This window comes from Rhinatrema bivittatum, chromosome 3, assembly GCF_901001135.1.
Source record: "Rhinatrema bivittatum chromosome 3, aRhiBiv1.1, whole genome shotgun sequence".
NCBI lineage: Eukaryota > Metazoa > Chordata > Amphibia > Gymnophiona > Rhinatrematidae > Rhinatrema > Rhinatrema bivittatum.
This window is the reverse complement of record NC_042617.1, coordinates 217198150-217221641: the sequence shown is the minus strand read 5'-3', so window position 1 is coordinate 217221641 and position 23492 is coordinate 217198150. Positions and strand designations below refer to the sequence as shown.

At 43.7% G+C, this 23492-nt stretch overlaps 1 protein-coding gene across 2 annotated transcripts in view; it reads left to right on the top strand.

The window, feature by feature from the left end:
• The window catches only part of C3H1orf131 (chromosome 3 C1orf131 homolog), a 117847-nt gene that overhangs the window by 11900 nt on the left and 82455 nt on the right, over positions 1-23492 (top strand). The window lies entirely within an intron of this gene.

Below are 23492 nucleotides of genomic sequence, written 5' to 3'. Positions count from 1 at the left end.
TTTATTTATTTATTTAAACAAATTTATATACCGTTTTCCAGTAAAATTTACCGATCAAAACGGTTTACAGTGATACAAACCTTGAAATTAAAGGTTAAAATAATTTGTAACAAATAAAACTTAAATAACTAGGTATGAATAAAAATACATCATGATTACATTATCAATAAAAATAAAAATGACTAAGACAGAGAGTGGCCAGTTTCCATTAAAAAGTTAAAAGCAGGAAAAGTAGAGAGAACTATGTAAACAAACATAATTTGTTTTGTACATTCGACTAAGATACTTCTAAATCTTTAAACGCTTCCTGAAAAAGATACGTTTTTAACGCCTTCTTAAAATCCTTATGATTGTTTATTAACCTAAGCGGGTCTGGCAGTGCGTTCCACATTATGGGGCCAGCAACCAAGAACGCTCTATTCCTAGTCATGCTTAATGCCGCGTTTTTCACTGAGGGGATTTCTAACAAATTCTTCCCAGTAGATCTCAGTTCTTGTTGAGGTCTATAAATATGTAGCGTGAAACACATCCAAGTAGATTCAATGTTATTCAAAAGAGAGTGAATTAGCATGATGATTTTATAATGAATCCTGTATTTAACAGGAAGCCAATGTAATTTATACAGAATTGGTGAAATGTGTTGTTTTAGTGGAGTGCCGGTAAGGAGTCTGGCTGCCGAGTTCAATATCAATTGTAACGGTTTAATAGAAGAATCAGGCAATCCGAAGTATAGGCCGTTACAATAGTCTAAACCAGATAAAATTAATGCTTGAAGCACGGAACGATAATCATGAGGAAATAAAAGGGGACGTAATCGTTTGAGAACATGTACCGTATTTTTCGCTCCATAAGACGCACCTGACCATAAGACGCACCTAGGATTCAGAGGGGGAAAATTTTAAAAAAAAAAAAAATTGTGCTAAACCGGCTCTGCGTCTGGGCGTCTTATGGAGCAAATTAGGGGAGTGCATAGGTTTTTTTTTTCTCCCCATTTTGTTTTCGGGTCTGGGGAGGGCCATTTCGGTCCACTCCCCAGATCAGAAAATTTTTCTTTCTGTGGGAACCCCCAAAACCCCCCCCCCCCCATCCCTTAAATTAACAACCTCCACCCCCCTGACCCCCCCACGACCTGCCGAATTAATTTCCTGCAACCCCCCACCCTCCTGACCCCCCCAAGACCTGCCAAACGTCCCTGGTGGTCCAGCGGGGGTCCAGGAGCGGTCCGGGAACGATCTCCTGGGCGTGAGCCGTCGGCTGCCAGTAAACAAAATGGCGCCGACGGCCCTATGCCCTCACTATGTCACTGAGACCGACCGCTGCTATTGGTCGGTCTCAGTGACATAGTGAGGGCATAGGGCCGTCGGCGCCATTTTGTTTACTGGCAGCTGACGGCCCTATGCCCTCACTATGTCACTGATACCGACCAATAGCAGCGATCGGTCTCAGTGACATAGTGAGGGCATAGGGCCGTCGGCTGCCAGTAAACAAAATGGCGCCGACGGCCCTATGCCCTCACTATGTCACTGAGACCGACCAATAGCAGCGGTCGGTTTCAGTGACATAGTGAGGGCATAGGGCCGTCGGCGCCATTTTGTTTACTGGCAGCCGATGGCCCGCGCCCAGGAGATCATTCCCGGACCCCCGCTGGACCACCAGGGACGTTTGGCAGGTCTTGGGGGGGTCAGGAGGGTGGGGGGTTGCAGGAAATTAATTTCAGGTCTTGGGGGGGGGGGGGTTGTAGGAAATTAAGTCGGCAGGTCTTGGGGAGTCGGGGGGGGGGGGTGTTTGTTAGATTTTTGTTTGGTTTTTTTTTTATATTCGCTCCATAAGACGCACATACATTATCCCCCCACCTTTGGGGGAAAAAAAGTGCGTCTTATGGAGCGAAAAATACGGTAGTTTAAAAAATGAGGTTTTCACCACTTTTGAGATGTGTTGTTTTAAGGATAGATTAGTGTCTACCCACACACCAAGATTACGTGCAAGTTTGGTAACTTGAATGGTTTCTTTACCAACAGATATACTAGCAGGCGGTGCGTTAGAAGGATTGGTTATAAAACTTAAGCACAGAATTTCAGTTTTCTTTTTATTGAGCTTTAGACGGTTGTGTGCCATCCATTGCTCAATTGTGCTAATATAAACTTGGATCAAGGAAAAGGTGTCTGCCCAAGAAGATTTATAAGGGACAAATATCTGAATATCGTCAGCATAAAGTTTGAATTGTACATTCAATGCTGACAGAATTTGACACAAAGGTAAATGTTAAACAATATTGGGGACAACGAGGAGCCCTGAGGGACGCCAGTTGTCTGGGCATATTTTTGAGAAGAAAAGGTACCCATGTTAATTTGACAGGTACGATTTGAAAGGAAACTACTGAACCAACTCAGAACTGTCGATTTGATGCCTATAAGTTGTAAAGCGGACAAGAGTAATTTATGATCTAACATATCAAACGCTGCTGATATATCTAATAAAATGATTGGTGCATCTATGTCCACCTTCTCGGCCGCTTGCCCGTCGGGGAGTTTTAATCTGATTTTTCGGGCCCTCTGTGCGGCTCTGTTCGAACCTCTCCGTTGCGCTACCTTGAAGGCACTTACGCTTAAGACTGTCTTTCTGGTCTCTATCTCTTCTGCTCGTTGGATCTCGGTGATCCACGCGCTGTCCTGTCGGGAATCTTTTGTTTTGTGATTTTCCGATTCCGGGGTATTCCTCGTGACGGGCCCTTCCTTCTTAGTGAAGGTTCTTCTAACTTCCATGTCAACCTTTCGGCAGAACTCCCTGCGTTTTCCCCTGCGACTGGGGACGATTTCCGTAAACTTGATACCATATGAGTTCTACTTCGCTATCTCCAGGTTACCCATGGCTTTCAGGTCTCGGTTCATCTTTTGTCCTCTGGAGTGGGCCCATTCAGGGTAAGCAGGCTTCTAAGACCACTATCGCGCATTGGTTGAAGGAAGCGATCTCCTCGGCCTATCTTTGTCGAGGTCAGGCGGTTCCCGAGGGCCTTACGGCTCATTCACTGCGTTCTCAAGCTACTTCCTGGGTGGACAGTCAATCTGTCTCTCCGCAGGAGATTTGCAGGGCCGCCACTTGAACGTCCTTGCATACTTTTGCTCGACACTACCACCTGGAGGTGCAAGCTCCGCTTCTTGGTTCTTTTGGGCTACAAGTGCTTCGAGCGGGACTGTTTCGGTCCCACTCGGTTTGGGGAGGCTATGGTACATCCCACAGTCTGGACTGATCCGGGTACGTACAGGGAAAGGAAAATTAGTTCTTACCTGTTTATATACCGACATTCAATCTGAGATATCACATCGGTTTACATTCAGGTACTGTAGGTAATTCGCTATCCTCAGAGGGCTTACAATCTAAGTTTTTGTACCTGAGGCAATGGAGGGTAAAGTGACTTGCCCAAGGTCACAAGGAGCGACAGCAGGACTCGAACCCTGGTCTCCTGGTTCGTATCCCATTGCTCTAACCACTAGGCTATCCTCCTCCCTTTAATTTTCGTTTCTGTAGTACCACTGATCAGTCCAGACGCCCTTCCCTGTTTGTCTTTTTTTTCTGTCCTCTCGAAGCTTGTTTCTCTTGCAGATTTGTAGATTTCCACACATCTTTTTTGTGCATGAATACTGAGCAAATACACCAGAAGCCTTGGTTGCTCAAGCACCAAGAATATGCAAGAGCGGTTAGTCATACCATATCTATTACATTGTTCTACATCTGCTCCATTGAGCTTTCTGGTTACTTGCTTGATCCTATTCTGGTTTTGTTGTTTTCTGCTTTGACAATGGTTATACTGAAGGGTTACAGGATAGGCTCTGTCCTCATATAGGATATCCTTTCAGTTTTAGTCTGTCTCCACCTGCTGGAAAGGAGGCTCAATCCATAGTCTGGACTGATCTGTGGTACTACAGGAACGAAAATTAACAGGTAAGAACTAATTTTCCTTTAAGAAATATAAAGGATCCCAAAGGGAGGATCACAAGGAAGAATATCTGGTGGAACTGAGGGAGATGAAGGAAGTAATCAAGAAAGCGAAAAGTCAAGCGGAAGAAAGGATTGCCAAAGAGGTAAAGCAAGGTGACAAAACATTTTTCAGATACATCAGTGAAAGGAGAAAAGTCCAAAGTGGTAAACTGAAATTGAACGGTGAAAAGGATCAATGGGTGGAGACAGATGAAGAAATATTAACGAATACTTCAGTTCGGTGTTCACTAATGAAGACCCCGGAGAAGGACCGTCGCTAGTTAACAAGAAATGGATGTGGAATGGATGAAACTCCATTTATGGAAGAGAAGGTATGGGAAGAGCTAGGAAAACTGAAGGTGGACAAAGCTATGGGTCCTGATGAGGTTCATCCCAGGATACTGAGGGAGCTCAGAGATGTGCTGTCTGCTCCGCTGTGTGACCAATAGATCCCTGGAAACGGGAGTGGTGCCGAGTGATTGCAGAAGAGTGACTGTGGTCCCGCTTCACAAGAGTGGGAGGAGAGGCTGGAAACTGCAGGCTGGTTAGCCTCACCTCGGAGGTGGGAAAAGTATTGAAGTCACTGCTGAAGGAAAGAATAGTGAACTATCTACAAGCAGCAGAATTGATGCATGGTTTCACCAAGGGAAGGTCCTATCAGACAAATCTGATCAACTTTTTTGATTAGATGACTAAGCAATTGGATCGAGGAAGAGCGCTCGATGTCATCTACTTGGATTTTAGCAAAGGGTCGGTGTTGGGACCGGTCCTGTTCAGTATCTTTCTGAGCGACATCGCGAATGGGATAGAAGGTAAGGTTTTTCTGTTTGCGGATGATACTAAGATCTGCAACAGAGTGGACACGCCGGAAGGAGTGGAGAGAATGAGACGGGATTTAAGGAAGCTAGAAGACTGGTTGAAGTTATGGCAGCTGAGATTCAATGCCAAGAAGTGCAGAGTCATGCATATGGGCTGTGGAAATCCGAAAGAAATGTATTTGATGGGGGGTGAAGGGCTGATGTGCAGAGAGCAGGAGAGAGACCTTGGGGTGATAGTTTCTAATGATCTGAAGTCGGTGAAACAGTGTGACAAGGATATAGCTAAAGCCAGTATAATGCTGGGCTGCATAGAGAGAGGAATATCGAGTAAGAAAAGGGAAGTAATTATCCCCTTGTACAGGTCCTTGGTGAGGCGTCACCTGGAGTACTGTGCTCAGTTTTGGAGACCGTATCTCCGAAGGGACAGAGACAGGATGGAAGCGGTCCAGAGAAGGGTGACCAAAAAGGTAGAAGGTCTTCATCGAATGACTTAAGAGAAGAGATTGAAGAATCTAAATATGTATATCCTGGAGGAAAGGAGGAGCAGAGGTGATATGATACAGAAGTTCAGATACTTGAAAGGTTTTAATGATCCAAAGTCAACGACGAACCTTTTCCGTTGGAAAAAAATCAGCAGAACCAGGGGTCACGATTTAAAACTCCAGGGAGGAAGACTCAGAACCAATGTCAGGAAGTTTTTCTTCACGGAGAGGGTGGTGGATACCTGGAATGCCCTTCCGGAGGAAGTGGTGAAGACCAAAACTGTGAAGGATTTCAAAGGGGCGTGGGATAAACACTGGCTCCATAAAGCCTGGAGGATGGGAATGAAGAGAAAGAGGTATGGGGTGGCTTGCGGAAATGATGGCTACTACCTGGTGATTAATACCCTTATTCAATAAACGTTCACACGGTTAATGTGACTCCAACATTGCTCTATCTTCAACAGCAAGAGGAAATGTTGAAAAGAGGATTTGCATTTAGGCAACAACAAACAAGCTAGCACAGTCTGGGTAAACAGATAAGTGTGGGAGTAGCTTGCTTATTGTGTCGGTTACTACCCCTAACAAATTAAGCCTGATACTTCACTTTGAATGCATATCCAGCGCAGCTCACTGCTTCAACGGCGGGGGGGGGGATGAAGAAATAGGGGTAACTTGCTAGATATGACGGATACCCTCAAACATTAAGCCTTATGCTTCACTTTGATATAGCTCCAACACTGCTCTCTGCATCAATGGCGGGGGTGGAAGGAAATTAGAATCAAAAAGCTACCAATAAGGCCCTGAACTCAGCGGTTGGAGTAATAGATAAGTATGAGAAAATAAGTGTGAAAGCTTGCTGGGCAGACTGGATGGGCCTATTGGTCTTCTTGTGCCATCATTTCTATGTTTCTAATATTAGGGCTGCACTGTACGGAAGCCCAGGGAGGGCTGGACTCTCAGAACTTTTCCAAGTCTGGCCCCTCCCAGTCGGAGGATGGGTCAACCACGACCTTATCTGGTAGCACCCCGGACCTGAGCAATTCCGGTGTGACATGCTTCCTGGGAGAGGGCAGCTCAGCAGCCCCTACTCCAGTTCCTCCTGGGCTAAATATGGACCAGGCGGCCTTTTCTTGGTTTGAATTCTTTCAGGGCCTACAAGCCTTTGTTCAGGCACAGTCAGCTACTGCCCCTGCTCGCTCTGAATCCCAGCAGGGAAGACCTCGCCCTCCCAGCTCTATCAGCATGCTCCTTGACATGCCTCGCCTCACCAAGGGTATCCCTGACAGGGAACCAGGCACCATGGACGACGAAGGGGATGTGGACTCATTGGAGGACAGGGAAATCCCTTCAGGCCTGGAGCCATACCAGACCATGCTTCAATTTTTCCACAGAGATGAATTACCGGCCCTGGTCTCCCAGACCCTGAAGACTCTGGGAGTTCCTGGCATGGACCCTATGTCTGAACCAAAGTAGAATCCCATCCTGGTGTCTCTACAGAAAGCCTCTTGCTATTTCCCGAAGCTGGAAGCCATCCAGGAGTTGACTGACCTGGAATGGGACGCCACGAAAGCCAGTTTTAAAGGAGGTGAGGCCCTGAGGCCTTGTACTCTCTGGACCTGGTGGCCAAAGAACACCTGCATTTCCCGAAAGTGGACGCCCTGGGTTGCGCCGACTCAAAGCTAACAACTATCCCAGTAGAGGGAGGAGCAGCCTTGATGGATGCTCATGATAAGCGGTTGGAATCCATCCTTAAGCAAGCCTTTGAAGCGACAGCAGTGACACTGCAGATCGCTTCCTGTAGTGCCCTGGTGGCTCATTCGTGTCTGCTTCTCTCTCTCGAGAGGCAGATAGCTTAGAGGTGCATTCCAGAGAGGCGGTTGAGCCCGCCACAGCCTTCTAGTGGATGCAAGCTTGGACCTAGTGCGTACCTCAGCCAGAGGATTAGCCTCAGTGGTGGTAGCCAGAAGACAGCTATGGCTGTGAGATTGGTCAGTGGAAGCGAAATGGAAAAGCTAGCCAGTAAGTGGGGTGAATCTCCAGTGCCTCGGCTACAGGAAGATATGGAAAAGAGGTCACACCATGAGGGGTCAGGCCAGGGACTCCCAATGCTTCCGGCCCTACAGAAACTTGTCATTTCAGACATCTTGACCCTCAGGAAGGTCTCAGTCCTTTTGGAGCCGACAACCAAAAAGAGGCACATGCTCAGGTTTGACATGAACTTCCACATGAAGTTTGGCTGACCCATCCACGGGACGAGGAGATAGGAGGCCGACTATCCCTCTTCTATCAGAGGTGGGTCGAGATTACGTCGCACAAATAGGTACTGGACATCATACAAGAAGGATACACTCAAGAATTTCAAAGCATCCTTCGGGACATGTTCATGATATCACCTTGCCACTACCAGCACAAAAACTGGCAGTGGAATCCACGTTGATAATGCTCCTCAGTTTGAGGACTATAACTGGAGTACCTACACCCCAGGAAAATATGGGGCGTTATTCCATTTATTTCATCATACCCAAGAAGGAGGGTTCATTTCGTCACATCCTGGATCTCAAGAGTGTCAGTCGTCATTTGCGGGTAATTCACTTCCGCATGGAAACTCTTTGCTCCATCATAATGGCCATACAACTGGGAGAGTTCTTAACATCCATGGACCTCTCGGAGGCCTACTTTCATATCCCAGTCTGTCAAGACCATCAGCGTTTCCTATGCTTTGTGATATCTGGCCACCATTAAAGTGGCCGGTCCCCCTATAGAACCTCAAACTAGTATTGGATTTGTTATCAGGGCCTTCCTATCAGCCACCGTGTGCTCTGTCTCTACGCCTGTTAACGCTAAAGACTCTATTCTTGGTGGTGAAATGCTTGGCTTATCTCATCTCTGAACTACAGACGCTGTCAAAGACAGGAAACAGAGAGTAGGTTAAAAGACAGGAAACAGAGAGTAGGTTAAAACAGTGGTCCCCAACCCTGTCCTGGGGGCCCAGCAGCCAGTTGGGTTTTCAGGATATCCACAATGAATATGCATGAGAGAAAATTTGCATGTTATGGAGGCAGTGCATGCAAATTTTCTCTCATGCACATTCATTGTGGATATCCTGAAAACCCGACTGGCTAGTGGGCCCCCAGGACAGGGTTGGGGACCACTGGGTTAAAAGACAGGAAACAGAGTAGGATTAAATGGTCTGTTTTCACAGTGGAAAAAGGTAAACAGTGGAGTGCCTCGGGGATCTGTACTTGGACCGGTGCTTTTTAATATACTTATAAATGATCTGGAAAGGGTACAATAAGTGAGGTGATCAAATTTGCAGATGACCCAAAATTATGCAGAGTAGTTAAATCTCAAGCGGGTTGTCATAAATTGCAGGGGAACCTTGCGAGACTGGAAGATTGGACTTCCAAATGAAAGATGAAATTTAACGTAGACAAGTGCAAAGCGATATATATAGGGAAATATCCTTGCTGTAGTTCCACGATGTTAGGTTCTATCTTAGCAGTTACTACTCAGGAAAGAGATCTAGGCGTCAAAGTGGGTAATATATTGAAATCGTCAGCTCCATGTGCTGTGGCGATCAAAAACACATACAGAATGTTCGGAATTATTAAGAACGGAATGGCAAATAAAACAATGGAGGGAGGAGGAATAGCCTAGTGGTTAGAGCAGTGGACTATGAACCAGGAGACCAGGGTTCGAGTCCTGCTGTCGCTCCTTGTGACCTTGGGCAAGTCACTTTACCCTCCATTGCCTCAGGTACAAAAACTTAGATTGTAAGCCCTCTGGGGATTGAGAAATTCCTACAGTACCTGAATGTAAACTGGTGTGATATCTCGATTGAGATCGAATGTCTGTATATAAAATAATAAATAATGCCTCTATATCACCCCATGGTGAGACTGCATCTTGAATACTGTGTTCGGGTCGCTACAACTCAAAAAAAAGATATAGTTGCACTGGAGAAAGTGCAGAGAAGGGTGATTAAAAGAAGTGGCATGGAACGGCTGCCCTATGAGGTAAGGCTAAGGAAGTTAAGGCTGTTCAGTTTGGAGAAGATGACTGAGGGGGGATATGATAGAGGTCTACAAAATCATGAAAGGAATTGAACAAGTTAATGTAAATCAGTTATTTACTCTCAGATAATAGAAGGACTGGGGGGGGCACTCCATGAAGTTAACAAGTAGCTCATTTAAAACAAATCAAAGAAAATTATTTTTCACTCGGAACATAATTAAGCTCTGCAATTCATTGCCAGAGGATGTGGTTACAGAAGTTAGTTTTACTGGGTTAAAAAAGGTTTGGATAAGTTCCTAGAGGAAAAATCCATAAACTGCTATTAATTAATCAATTAATTAATTTGTTTATTTGTTGAGGTTTATATACCGTCATTCGGTAGAGCCATCATAACGGTTTACAAAATATACATTTTCTTAACAGTTGTGCAACAGGTATAACAAGGTGGATATTAAACAGAAGTTAAATATTTCAAGTCCAGACAGTATTATTAAGTGGGACGAGGAGGGTATGTAGGTTCTGGTTGGAGAGAAGTTATTCTGAGGTTTTTTGGATGAAAGTTCAATTGTGAGTTGGGATGATCAGAATATGAAGGTCAGTGTAGCATTTGCGAAACATTAATGTTTTTAGGTCTTTTTTGAATGTTTTTAGGTTGTGCTGGGTTCTCAGATCTTTAGGTAGGGAGTTCCAAAGTTTAGGGGAGGCAATGGAAAAGGCTCTCTCTCTCTTGTTGTTGCCAGATGTGCATCTTTGATGGGGGGATGTTTAAGTATCCGGAGTTATTAGAGAGTAGGTTTCTTGGAGGATTCTGGGGGATTATGTTTAGGGTATTTAGGCCTTGATGATCATTGTTTAGAATTTAGTGAATGATGGTCATTGATTTGTATGCAATACATGCTTTAATTGGGAGCCAATGAAGTGATGTCAATATGGGCGTTATGTTTTCATTTCTTTTTGTTCCTGTTAGGACTCTGGCAGCTGAGTTCTGCAGTATCTGGAGTGGTTTGAGGGTTGAAAAAGGTATTCCAATTAGTAAGGAGTTGCAGTAATCGAAGGTGGAGAAAATAAGTAGTTGTAGGACAGTTCTGAAATCATAAAGGTTGAGAAATGGTTTTAGATGTCTTAGGGTTAGGAGTCTGTGATATCCTTCTTTAGTTTTATTTGATATGTGATTCTTGAATGAAAGTTCTTTATCGATGATAATGCCGAGGTTCCTGGTGTGGGTGGTGGGGAGTATAGATTTCATTTGCTTGTCTAGTATTGGAAGGGTGGCGGAGTTGGATTGGGTTTTTTGTCCATGAGTAGTATTTCAGTTTTGTCGAAATTGATTATGAGTTTCATGGAATTTAGGAGATGTTTAATTGAAATAAGTAGATCTGAGGTTTTCTTGTAGGTGTCTTCGATCGAATTTTGTATGGGAATTAGAAGCTGAATGTCGTCAGCGTAGATGAAGTGTGTGATTCCATATTTTTTTAGTAGTTGGCAAATAGAGAGAAGGTATATGTTGAAAAGGGTGGCAGATAGCGCTGATAAGCAATAGTAGCTTTGGGTACTTACCGGGTACTTGTGACTTGGCTTGGCCACTGTTGGAAACAGGATACTGGTCTGACCCAGCATGGCATATCTTATGTTCTTATGTACAGTATATTTTACAGACTCCTTGAAAAGCACTATTAGCACAATTTTAAAGAAGCCTAATTTAGACAGAATAATAGATCAATTCCTTCTTGCAAGTTAATAGATGACCTGTGTTATGTCAATTGCAAACATCTCTGGAAGATCAAAATTGTAAGATTAATTTTTAAAGAGTTGTGCACACACAGATTAGCAGATGTGCATGCAGATAGCAATTTTGGGTGTAAACTCTATTTTATAAACCTCAAACATATAAATGCACTTAATACGTTGTGAATAAAAATGCACATGTAAAATAGGGGCAGGCGTGGGTGTTCTGGGGCAAGGCCATCATTTACGCATATTAGTTGCTGTTTTACAACTTGCCAAACTAACGTGCATACATATGTTACCTGTGCATATTTAAACCTGCTAATTATCTGGTATAAGTGAGAATAAAATTCTTTCTAGCCAAATATTGACTGGGTGAGGGTTAAGGGTAAACTGGAGGCATTCAGGCTGAAGAACCAAGAGGTTCTTCATGACCTGGAGAAGGTCTGGTCTAACTAGTGAACTAATTGGTAAAACTAGTAATTTCTTTCATGCGTGCATGTTACAAAATTTGAAGACTTAGCACTTGTTGGATTTTACGTGTCTAAGGAAAATGTGTGAGTTAAATCTCCACTTTTAAAATGATTAAAATTTAGAAGCACAAATACTAACGTAAAGGAGATTTGCAGCACTTATTTAGATAAATTTTGATTTCTCTGAGCAAGTGGCAGCTTTGTCATGTATCATCTGGATATGCGAATATGTTGTTGGGTAGATTTAAGCATATTTTATTTTGAGTTCGCATAATTGCATACATGATATAAAATACACTGGTGTGTACGCTCACATCCATATAGACACATACAAGGGTGTGCGTGCATATGTTTGAAAGTTATCTTTTTGGTGTTCAATCCTTGCTAATCTGGTTTTCATAAAAATCATAGCACAGCAACTAAGCTATTATCCCTAATTGATAATACAAGATAAAATTCAGATAAGATTAATGTGGCCGTATTAACTCTGTTAAATCTAATGGTGGTGTCAGATACCATATCATCACTCAGAAAAGACCAAAGAAACCCAAGGTATATATCAATAATAGAAACATGAAACAAGACTATTTAAATCAGTGGTTCTCAACCCTGTCCTGGGGACCCCCCCAGCCAGTCGGGTTTTCAGGATATCCACAATGAATTCGCATGAGAGAAAATTTGCATACACTGCCTCCATAACATGCAAATTTTCTCTCATGCGTATTCATTGTGGATATCCTGAAAACCCGACTGGCTGGGGGGGTCCCCAGGACAAGGTTGAGAACCACTGATTTAAATAAGACAGATAAGTCGTACTTAAATGATAGACCATCATATTATATAGACTGTAACGTTCACTAGATTGCTGTTCCTGTACTCTTCAGGAACACTTAGGGTTTTAATGTCTCTTAATGATCTAATCATTGGTCTCACTACTACTAAACTTTTTCAGAGAGATTTTTTCTTTTCATGAAAATTTGAAACACCCATATGAAAATAAGGATGTGCATTTATTTTTTAAATGGCTGACGTATTCTGATTCAAAAAGCTGATGGGAACAACAAAAAAACATTGTTTCATTCTGACCCGTAAAGATGCCCAACACACCGCTTGTTTCGAATCTTCATCAGGGGCATTGGGTCAAAAAAACAATAAGGTTTTTCTATAATATGATGGTCTCTTTTATTTAGGTGAGATTTATCTGTCTTATTATTTAAATACCTCTGTCTTGTTTCACATTTCTATTATTGATACCTCATCATGACATCCTGCTAGAGAATTGGGAGCAACTGGGCTATAAGGTACAGCATTATCGTGGTTCAGGTTGTTTTTGAGTGATATGTCACACAGTTCAGTTGGAAAAGAAATGTTCTGAAGCTCATTCATTACCTTACTACTGCAGAGATCAGCACTTTCACTGATTTATATTTAATATTTGCATATCAGAAGATATGGGCTTCTATGCTGATATACAACTGCTATTCTCAGTAGATTGAGACTGGAAAAGAATGGAACATACTGAACTCCTGCATACGTGCAGCAAATAACCAGATGAAAGTAAATAAATTAGGTTCAAATCCTTCCAAGACACATTTTGTTTTAGTACAAATTGTTTGCCAGATTTAAATATTAATCTGATATTGGACAGGGTTAAGTTGCCATTATAATGGGTGGTTCAATCATTAGAAATATAAATAGCTGGGAGGCTGATAGGAGTAAGGATTGCTTGGTAACTTGCCTGCCTATTACAAAGATAGCAGACCTCACACGTAATCTAGATAAGCTTTTAGTGTGCTGGGGAGGAACCGACTATCATGGTACATGTGGGTACCAAAGACTGACATAGGAAGGTGTAGGAGGGAGGCTCTGGAAGCCTCATTTAGGCTCTTAAGAAACTGAAATCCAGAATCTTCATTCTCAGAAATGCTCTCCCTTCCACAAGCAGGATCCCAGAGGCAGGTTGAGCTTCATATTCCCAATGTGTAGATGAGACGATATAAGGAAGAGGGTTTAAGATTGGTTAGGAACTGGGGAACATACTGCGGCAGGGGAAGTCTATTCTGGTAGGATGGGCTCCATCTTAACCAGAGTGGAACCAGGCTGCTGGTTCTAACCTTTAAAAAAGAGAGAGACCAGCTTTTAAGCTAGATGATGGGGGAAAGCCAACAGTTGCTCAGAAACACAAGGTTTGGAATGATGTATCTTTGAAGGATAACAAAACAAGGAAGTTCAGGTATTCCGACAGAAGTTGCAGTAAATGCTAAAGTAGCCCAGGTGCCTTTAAATATAGAGCAGACAGAGCAGAAATATTCCAAATTACCCTTGTCAACTGATAAGCAGGTTGTTAATACTTTGAAATGTCTGTATATAAATGCTACAAATCTAAAAAGTACAATGAGAGAGTTAGAATGCATAGATATAATTGGCATCTCAGAGACCTGGTGGAAAGAGGATAACCAATAGGACACTGACACTACAAAAAAATTATATCACAATCAGGTCTATCCAGTACCGAGCGGTAGGAAGAGCTGCGTTAGTGCCTGCGGCACCCGCGGTTGCCGCACGCACAGTGCAGCTCACCTACCGCTCGATCCTGAACACTAATTTTATGTAAATGTAAACCGCGTCCGTGAAGCCTTAGGCCCGCGCAACCCATTTTACTGGATAGAGCGCCTATACAGTATCCTGGGTGCGCGGGCCTAAGGCTTCACGCCACGCTGGTATCTGTCATTTCAAATGTCATTTGAAATGACAGATACCAGGAAGTCGGGACCGCCAGCCCCCCTCCCCCCCCTCCCGAAGCAGGGCGCGAAAAGCAGCCTTGCTCCGGGAGGAGGGGAGAAGAGACCCCAAAAGTGATCTGTCAAGATCCCAAAAGTACAACTTACTTTTTTTTGCAGCCAGACCCGACCCGACCGGCCAAGAAGGTATCGTGGCTCCCCTTTTTTTTTTTTTTTGCTTCGCCGCTGTCAGTCTGTTCTCCCTCCTCCCGGAGCAAGGCTGCTTTTCGCGCCCTGCTCCGGGAGGAGGGGAGAAGAGATGACAGCGGTGAAGAAAAAAAAAAAAAGGGGGAGCAATTTTCCAAAAGCGACAATTTTGGGTTTTTTCCAAAAGCGACTTACTTTTTGGGATCTTGACAGATCCCAAAAGTAAGTCACTTTTGGGCGCCTGCACAACTTACTTTTTTTTGCAGCCATCAGCAGGAACACATGGCGATCGTGGCTCCCGTAGCTCCTCCCGACGAAGATGGCCGCCTGCACGGGGGAAAGCGTGCAATTGGCCGCTGAAGACGTGACGTCACGACGTTTGGCGTCACGGGATGTGACGCCACGTCTTGAGCGGCCAATTGCACGCTTTCCCCCGTGCAGGCGGCCATCTTCGTCGGGAGGAGCTACGGGAGCTACGATCGCCATGTGTTCCTGCTGATGGCTGCAAAAAAAAGTAAGTTGTGCAGGCGCCCAAAAGCGACTTACTTTTTGGGATCTTGACAGATCCCAAAAGTAAGTCGCTTTTGGAAAAAACCCAAAATTGTCGCTTTTGGAAAATTGCTCCCCTTTTTTTTTTTTTGCTTCACCGCTGTCATCTCTTCTCCCCTCCTCCCGGAGCAGGGCGCGAAAAGCAGCCTTGCTCCGGGAGGAGGGAGAACAGACTGACAGCGGCGAAGCAAAAAAAAAAGGGGAGCCACGATACCTTCTTGGCCGGTCGGGTCCGGGCTGGGGGAAAGCTTGCCACCTACCCTTACCCCTGCCTCTACCGCAGGGGTCAGGGTAGGCGGTAAGTTAGCAGGTTAAACGCGTGACAAAACGGCAGGGAAAGGTAGCGATAGTCGGGGCGCGGGTTACGGATTGCTAGGGAATAGCTAATTCGCTCGTTTGCATGCAATATGCATGCCGCGTGCGGAAGGGGTTGGCTGGGGATTTTAGGACACGGTAGGAGTAGGTTAAAGGGGATTCGGGATCGCAGGAAGGGCTAACGCGGCCGGAAAGTGAGTAGAGAGCTGGTTAGGAACGGGGAAACCGCGGACGCACTTTACAGGATAGACCTGAATGATAGGATGGATAAAATTGATGGAGAGGTGGCACTGTATGTTAAAGAGGGCATGGAGTGAAATAGGATAAAAGTTCTGCAGGAAACAAAATGCACTATAGAATCCTTATGAACAGAAATTCCCTGTATGTACCCGGATCAGTCCAGACAGCTGGGTTTTGCCTCCCTTCCAGCAGATGGAGACAGAGAAAAACTTAGAGTACCCCCTCTTAAGCCTATGTGCTGCCTGCGTCTCTTCAGTATTTCTGTCTCCAGCAGATGGAGGTGGTGCAAAACCTGTGGTCCTGACCCATTTGGGCGTTTCAAAAAAAAAAAAAAAGGAAGTGGAACAGTCTTAGGTGCTGGACAGAAGAAACAGCTTTCCTCCCAGGGGGTTGTTAGGTTCCAGTGGGATCATCCCCCCAGGTAGTAGGGCTGTGGGAGCTGGGCTGAGAAGTCCGCTGCGCTCCCTGGTTTGGTGAGGCGCCTGGGGTGATACAGGTGGTCCGGTCCCTCCCCCCCCCCAAAGGACTGTCGGTGAATTTGCTACAGGTGCAGGCTGTGGCACTCTGTTGTTTGAGAGGTAAGCTCTTTGGGGCAAATTTGGCATCCAGATGTGGTTTGGTTTCTGAGGGGAGCAAAAAATCTCAATCCTCTGGTCCGTCCGGTGTGTCCGTCTTGGAATCTGAACTTGGTCCTCAAGGTCCTCTGTGACGCTTGTTTTGAGCCTCTCCGGAAGTCCACCCTGAAGGATATGATTCTGAAAACTGTGTTTTTGGTGGCGATCTGTTCGGCTCGGAGGGTCTCCGAGCTCCAAGCCCTCTCGTGCAGGGAACCTTTTCTACCTATCTCTGCTTCGGGACTATCCCTAAGGACGGTGCCCTCCTTTCTGCCCAAGGTGGTCTCTGCTTTTCATGTAAACAAGTCGGTGGAGCTCCCTTCTTTTCCAGAAGTTGATAGTACTGCGCCCCATGCCAAGGAACTCAGACATTTGGATGTCAAGAGGACAACTATTTAGAGATCACTAATCCGTTCCGATTGACGGATCATTTGTTTGTCTTGTGGTGTGGCGCTAAGAAAGGGCACATGGGGTCAAAGGCAACTATAGCCTGTTGGTTGAAAGAGGCTATCTCTTCCGCTTATATATGTCGTGGTCGTCCTGTTCCTGAGGGCATCAAGACTCATTTGATTAGGTCTCAGGCCACTTCGTGGGTGGAATGTCAGTTGCTTTCTCAAGAGATTTGCAGAGCAGCCACCTGGAAATCCTTGCACACTTTTGCCAAGCACTACAGGTTAGATGTTCACTCTCCGGGTGCACTTTTTTGCAAAGGTGTCATTCGAGCGGGACTCTCTAGGTCCCACCCGTATTAGGGAAGCTTTGGTACATCCCAGCTGTCTGGACTGATCTGGGTACATACAGGGAAAGGAAAATTTGGTTCTTACCTGCTAATTTTTGTTCCTATAGTACCACGGATCAATCCAGATGCCCGCCCAGGATTTCAGCTCTGGAGAGTCCACTCGATCTGCTTTCATATTCCAGTTTTTTGTTTCGGCAGGTACTTTGCCGACTATAGAAGGGTATACGTTTCTCCTTGTTCCAAATAGGTGTTCTGTTACTTGTACCCAGTTACAGAGGTTTTTTCTTCTGGTCCATTGCGACTTATTATCAGACTGTTCCATGTTCTGTTTTCCTCTGCTTTGATAATTCAATACTGAAGAGACACAGGCAGCACATAGGCTTAAGAGGGGGCACTCTCAAAGTTTTTCTCTGTCTCCATCTGCTGGAAGGGAGGCAAAACCCAGCTGTCTGGACTGATCCGTGGTACTACAGGAACAAAAATTAGCAGGTAAGAACCAATTTTCCTTTCCATATGAGAAGGGGAATAGAATAGCAATGGGGGTGTATTACTTATCCACCTAGCCAAAATGAACAGATAGATGTTGAAATGCTAACAAATTAGGGAAGCTAACAAAATTAGCAACAAGTAATAATGGGTAAAGTTTCTAGATTAAATAAATGACTACTTCATGCTGCAGCAAGTACAAGAATTGATAAGGTAGGGGAGCTATATTAAACCTAATCCTTAGTGGAATGCATGATTTAGTGCAGAAGGTAATAGTGTAGGGCACTTGACAATAGTGGTCATAACGTGATCAAATTTGACTTAATAACTGGAGGGAGAATACTACAAAAATCTTCTGCTATTGCATTTAAATTTCAAAAGGGAGACTATATGATAAGATGAGACAAATGGTTAGGACAAAACTGAAAGGAGCAGCTGCAAAGGTCAAGAGTTTATATCAGTCATGTTTTAAAAATACCATATTGGAAGCCCACAACATATGTATTCCACGCATTAAAAAAAGGTGGCAGGAAGGCCAAATAACTGCCAGCATGCTTAAAAGATGAGGTGAGAGAGGCTATTCTAGCCAAAAGAACATCTTTCAGAAAATGGAAATGGGATCCAAAAGAGGCAAAGAAGAAACAGCATAAGCACTGACAAGTTAGCTGCATGGGATAGGAGGCAATATTCTATTGTGGACTAAGAACAGGTTAAAAGATAGAAAACAGAAAGTAGATCTAAATGGTTAATTTTCTCATTGGAGAAATGTGAATAGTGAAGTGCCCCAGGGATCTGTACTGGGACTACTGCTTTTTAACAGTTATAAATGACCTAAGATGGGAACGATAAGTGAGGTGATTAAGTTTGCTGATGAAACAAAATTATGCAGAGTGCCACAGGGTCTTCCAACCTATCAGACAGTACAGCTTTTTGGGCTATCATCTTCAGACTTGTTTGCATTGAAAAGCAACAGAAAGTTTGAATGACTTCTTCTATCATAGTGAGTGAATACAGGTCTTCTCTGGTCACTTCTCTGCTATAGTGAGAGGCAGGTCTGCTGTGTATGTTTTCACAACTGCAGTTAGTAGTAAAACAGTTCAGAAAGTATTTTAGGATTGGGCTAAACTTTTTTCATTATCCCAGCATGACTCCGTCAGTATGTTTTATTCTCTCTCATCCAGTTGTCTATCTACCTTCTGATTCCTCTGAGAGCCAAGCCCTCACTGCTGCTAGTGCAGGAGAAATATTGTCTATACCTCTTGAACCTTTCCTCACTTAATCTGATAGCAAGGGTGTTGAATGCTCAGTAGTCTCCTCTTTTTCATTGTCCAAAGAAATCATGAGCATCATCTGTTCATCTAGGAAGCTGTACCTCAGAAGGATGTACAAATTTAATGGCAGATATTTTCATCCTTATGCTAGGCTCTCTGGTTCCATTCGCCTGCTCTACCAAGGATCTGCATCAATAGTTATTTGCCCTCCCTCCATCAGGGTCTCAATACTTCCATCAGTGAGATTGCACCTTAGAGCCATCACCACTTGCTTCTTCAAGTACAGGGACTAATACTATTGCTTCATAAATTTTGATACTCAATAATGAAGAGTAGCATATAAAATTTCCTGTGTTATGGGAACTCAATTTCGAGCTTCTGAAGTCTCATCTAGTCTCTTACTAGGAAGATGGTTTTTCTAGTCACTATCTCTTCGACTAAACAGGTCAGTCCTTTCATTACAGCACCCACACACATCTTGAATTTCTCCCAAAATGGTCTCGTGTTTTTCATCAGAATCAAGCCACGTGCATCAAGGAGAGAAGGCTCTTCGTTGGACCGTGAGAGGGCCATGACCTGTTGCTGAAGAAGAACTTGGCCATATCTTTAGGCCTATTGACTGTCTATATTCTATGATTCCAACAGTCTGAGACTAGTGGTTGCCATTCCTTCCTTGTCCAATTGGCTAACGCACTGTATTGCACACTGCTGTGCTTTGGCTGGCTTTCTGATTAGTCTTTGTCAAGGCTTATCAAGTCAAAGCCATGTGTTTTCATTGCTTTCCTGAAAGATGTCCCCATTGCAGACATGTGTGCAGCTTCATCTGTGCAGTGGTGGGATAACCAGCTTCATCCTGGTTATCCCACCAATATCTGGACAGCCTATCCGGACAGCCTATCCAGAGGAGACAGTAAATTTGCACAAGCAGCTTTGCTTAGGCTGTTAACCAGTAGTCCACTCTCCAGGAGGGAAGCTGGGTTGCTTTATTCAGTAAATGATCTACTTCGCAACCCTCAACTTGTGACTCCCCACATGACATGGCTAATTGAGCCCTGCTTGTTGATGGAGAAATCTAATTGACTTAGTGTAAAGTGTTCTCCATAGACAGCAGGATGAATTAGCTGGGCTAAATATCTGCCTGCCTCCCTGAGAAGTCACCTACCTAGTTAATGTTAAGCTTTACAATTGACAGAGGGGCTCACAAAGCAAAATGCGCACAGGAACTCCTGCACATGCTCAGTACTAAAAGCTCTGCTAAGCTAGAGAGAGCAATCCATTTAGCACCATCGGATGATGTCATTCACGTGTCATCCTTCTGTCTATAGACATTTACGGTAAGCATATGTGCTTTGCCTATGTTATTTGCTTTATCTTTGGTATGTTTGACTGGGTTAATCGTGTTTATTTCCAGGCGTTATTGCTTTTTTTTTTGTTTGTTTGTTTTGCATATAATGTAACTCAAAACATACAAAATTAATATAGTAAAACTAGTCTCCAAAATGAAAAGGCAAGAGGCTTAAAAATAGTGCATCTGGCTGCCTGTTTGTGCCTGAATTGGAGGCTTACATCCCCTCCCTGGCTACAGAGACGTCCAGAGCTTAAAGACCGCGCATAGCAACATGCCACCACTAGTATGCTGAAGCTGCACAGCAAAGGGGTGCGCCCCTGCTAACAGTTTGGCCTTGGCATATGCATCATTTCTTTAGTCTTACATAGGGAAAAAGAGGAAGGGGATACTTTGTTCTCTCCCATCCGAGCTGAGAACCACTTTAATTTCTCAATCGACTATATCAAACTTCTTTAATTCACAAATTATGTCAGGTACTTTTGAACTAGGAGCAACTGCCTCCAATCAAGATGAGTCTGTCATCTCTCTGTCCCGCTGGGCCTATTCCTCCACAAGCAGGTTCAGTAGTTTCAAGTAACTCTCCCTGTGTTATGGATTGAGTTATTTCTACTCCTCCTCTCACTGAGGATGGCAAGAATCTCTTGACTGTGAGGGCAAATTTCATATCTATATCCCCCTCCCCAAGCTGGGGAATAATTTATACCAGCCTATTGAAAAACTAGCTGTAATAGCGTTAGCTATCATTAAATTAGACCAATCACTTTCTATGAAGCTGTGCTTGAAGTTGTTCAGGATTTATCTTCTTCTATTAGTGATCACTCACAAAAGATTATAATTCAATCTGATATGTTAAATGAGTTGAAAACTCAGCGTGCAAAATTACAAGAATATGATGAAGCATTCATTAAAGATTTCCCATTTGTACATTTGAAATTGCAAAATATGGAAAATTATCTTAAGTGCTTAAATCTCAGGTTTCTTAATTTTCTAAAAGTGTCCATTGATTTTTCCTGAAGATATGCTGAGGAAGTTCTATTTAGAGTTTCTGAAGGTCTCTAAAGATAAATAATGAAAATAATTTTTAATTTAAAAATCTTTTCTATACTGACGTTAAGATAGATACCGTCACAACGGTTTACAGTAAGGCACATAAAATAATGTTGCTAAATGTATTAAGTTATATCAACTACACAGGTGCCATCAAGTTATGGTAACATAGTTATATAATCAATATTATTTCATGCCAACTTTAAAAAGGATCTCTTAGGATGTACCTGTTGGGTCTGTCTTTCTGTTCCTGGAGCACTCTAGCTCCGAGATGGTTGAGGGATCCACCCTATTGGTAAATTTTGTTAATGAAAATGATAAGCAATGGACATTGCTTCTTTTTTTTTTCTCTTTGAAAAATGTTTCCTTTATGGGTCAAAATATTTCCTTATTTCCTGATGTTGTGAAGGAGACACAAGCTATAAGGAGAATTTTTCTTTAAAAAAAAAAAAAAAAAGCTAGGGTTTTAGCTTTAGGTGCATCCTTTTATACCAGCAGTTCTCAGCCGGTGTGTCGCGCACCCGCTGCTCTTTCCCCCTTTTCACCTCAGCGAGACAAACACAGTTGCTGTTCCTGCCTAGGCTATCAGCACATTCAAACCCCGAGGGGGAACAGCAGCAGTGTTTGTGGAAGCCAGCAACAAGAACATGACCTTTTCTTCTTCCCGCCCCTGTGGCCAGGAAGTGATGTTTACCGGGCACGTGGGAAGAAGAAAAGGCCATGCATGCATGCTCCTGCTGCAGAAATTGCACCTCAAGGCTCTCCCCAGCCCCGCTACACTCAGCAGTTTGCCTGTGCTGCGATCATCACGGCACAGAGCAGTCAGCTGAGAATGTGGCCGCCGGGATTTCCTGCCACGCAGCTGTTGGGGAAAGCTGTCCTCGCCAGTGCAACACCAGCAAGAAAACATAAAAATAATAATAAAGTGCAAAAAAAATAAAAGGCTGGGGTGGAGAGAAGAAAAAGCATAGAGTTACATTCTAGACTGACTGCTCTGTGCCATGATAGCAGCACAAGCAATCAGCTGAGTGCTGCCTTCTTACCACTGCGGGGCAGGAAGGTCATTCCTGCTGCAGTTTCTAGCCTGTCAGGACTCTGCTTTTAATAGCAGCATACCGGCTATCTTGTGCCATAGCTGTCATGTGTGGTGGGGGTGGGGGAAAGTGAGTGAGACAGAGAGAGTGAGCCAGAATGTGTGTGTGTGTGTGTGTGTTAGTAAGAGAGAAAACGTGTGAGAGCAAGATACTACTCAGGAATGTCATTGGTGTGTGTGACAAAGATTGGTCAGGGACGTGACTGGTGTGAGAGAGAAAGAGACATTGGTCAGGGAGGTGACTGGTGTGTGTGTGTGTGTGTGTGAGAGAGAGAAAGAGACATTGGTCAGGGAGGTGACTGGTGTGTGTGTGTGTGTGTGTGAGAGAGAGAAAGAGACATTGGTCAGGGAGGTGACTGGTGTGTGTGTGTGAGAGAAAGAGACATTGGCCAGGGAGGTGACTGGTGTGTGTGTGTGTGAGAGAGAGAAAGAGACATTGGTCAGGGAGGTGACTGGTGTGTATGTGTGTGTGTGAGACAAAGAGATTGGTCAAGGAGGTGATGTGTGTGTGAGAGAGAGAAAGTGTGTGTGTGTGTATGTGAAATAGACTAGTAATGGGCCCTAAGGAAGAAGAACGTGAGGACAGAGCTTCAGCAGCTTTTGCTGCATCTGGTATGTGCTATTGGCCTACAAGGAAAAGGAGTAAGAGAGTTACTGGAGAGGGTAAGTAAAGGTGGCTTTTTAAGTTTATCTTTCTTGATTGACTGCCATTTTAATTATTGGGTATTATGTGATGTGTCTGCTGTTAGAAATATTTTATTGGTGTTTGGAGAATTTTGAACATTTTTAATGATTGGATGTTTTTCCATTTTTAATGATTGGATGTTATTCCATTTATCAGTTGTTTTGAAACATTTATTATATTCTAGTTTTGGAATTATTTTATATTTCTCAATGATTGTATAAATAGAAATGTGGAGACAAAAACTGAACTGGAAACAGCAAGAAGCCAAACTCTGTATGCAGTGCAACAATGCAAAAACATTAGCTTTATGGTCACTTTATTCTGTATTTGGTGAGGGTTTGTCTGTGTTCTGCATGTGTGACCCAACTAAGGGTGTTCTGCAAGCTTGTAGTTTCTTGGTAGGGATCTATAGCAGCTTGGCTTGTTCTGTTTTTCATAGGTAGGGTTTTTACTGTTTGAGTTCCATAATGTAGGTGTAACTTTGTGCGCATTAGTTTGTGTACATTATTGCAGATCCTGGAAGTTGGTTAGGTGCTATATTTCTGTTTTGCACAGAATGCAGAGCGGCTTTTTTGGGTTTCCATTCCAGTTTCTGTTTCCATATTTGTAATTTGTGGTTTTTCTGTACTTGGTGAAGGTCGATTATGTGTGTGTGACCGAGGAGAAGTATTTTACTAGCATGTAGGCATTT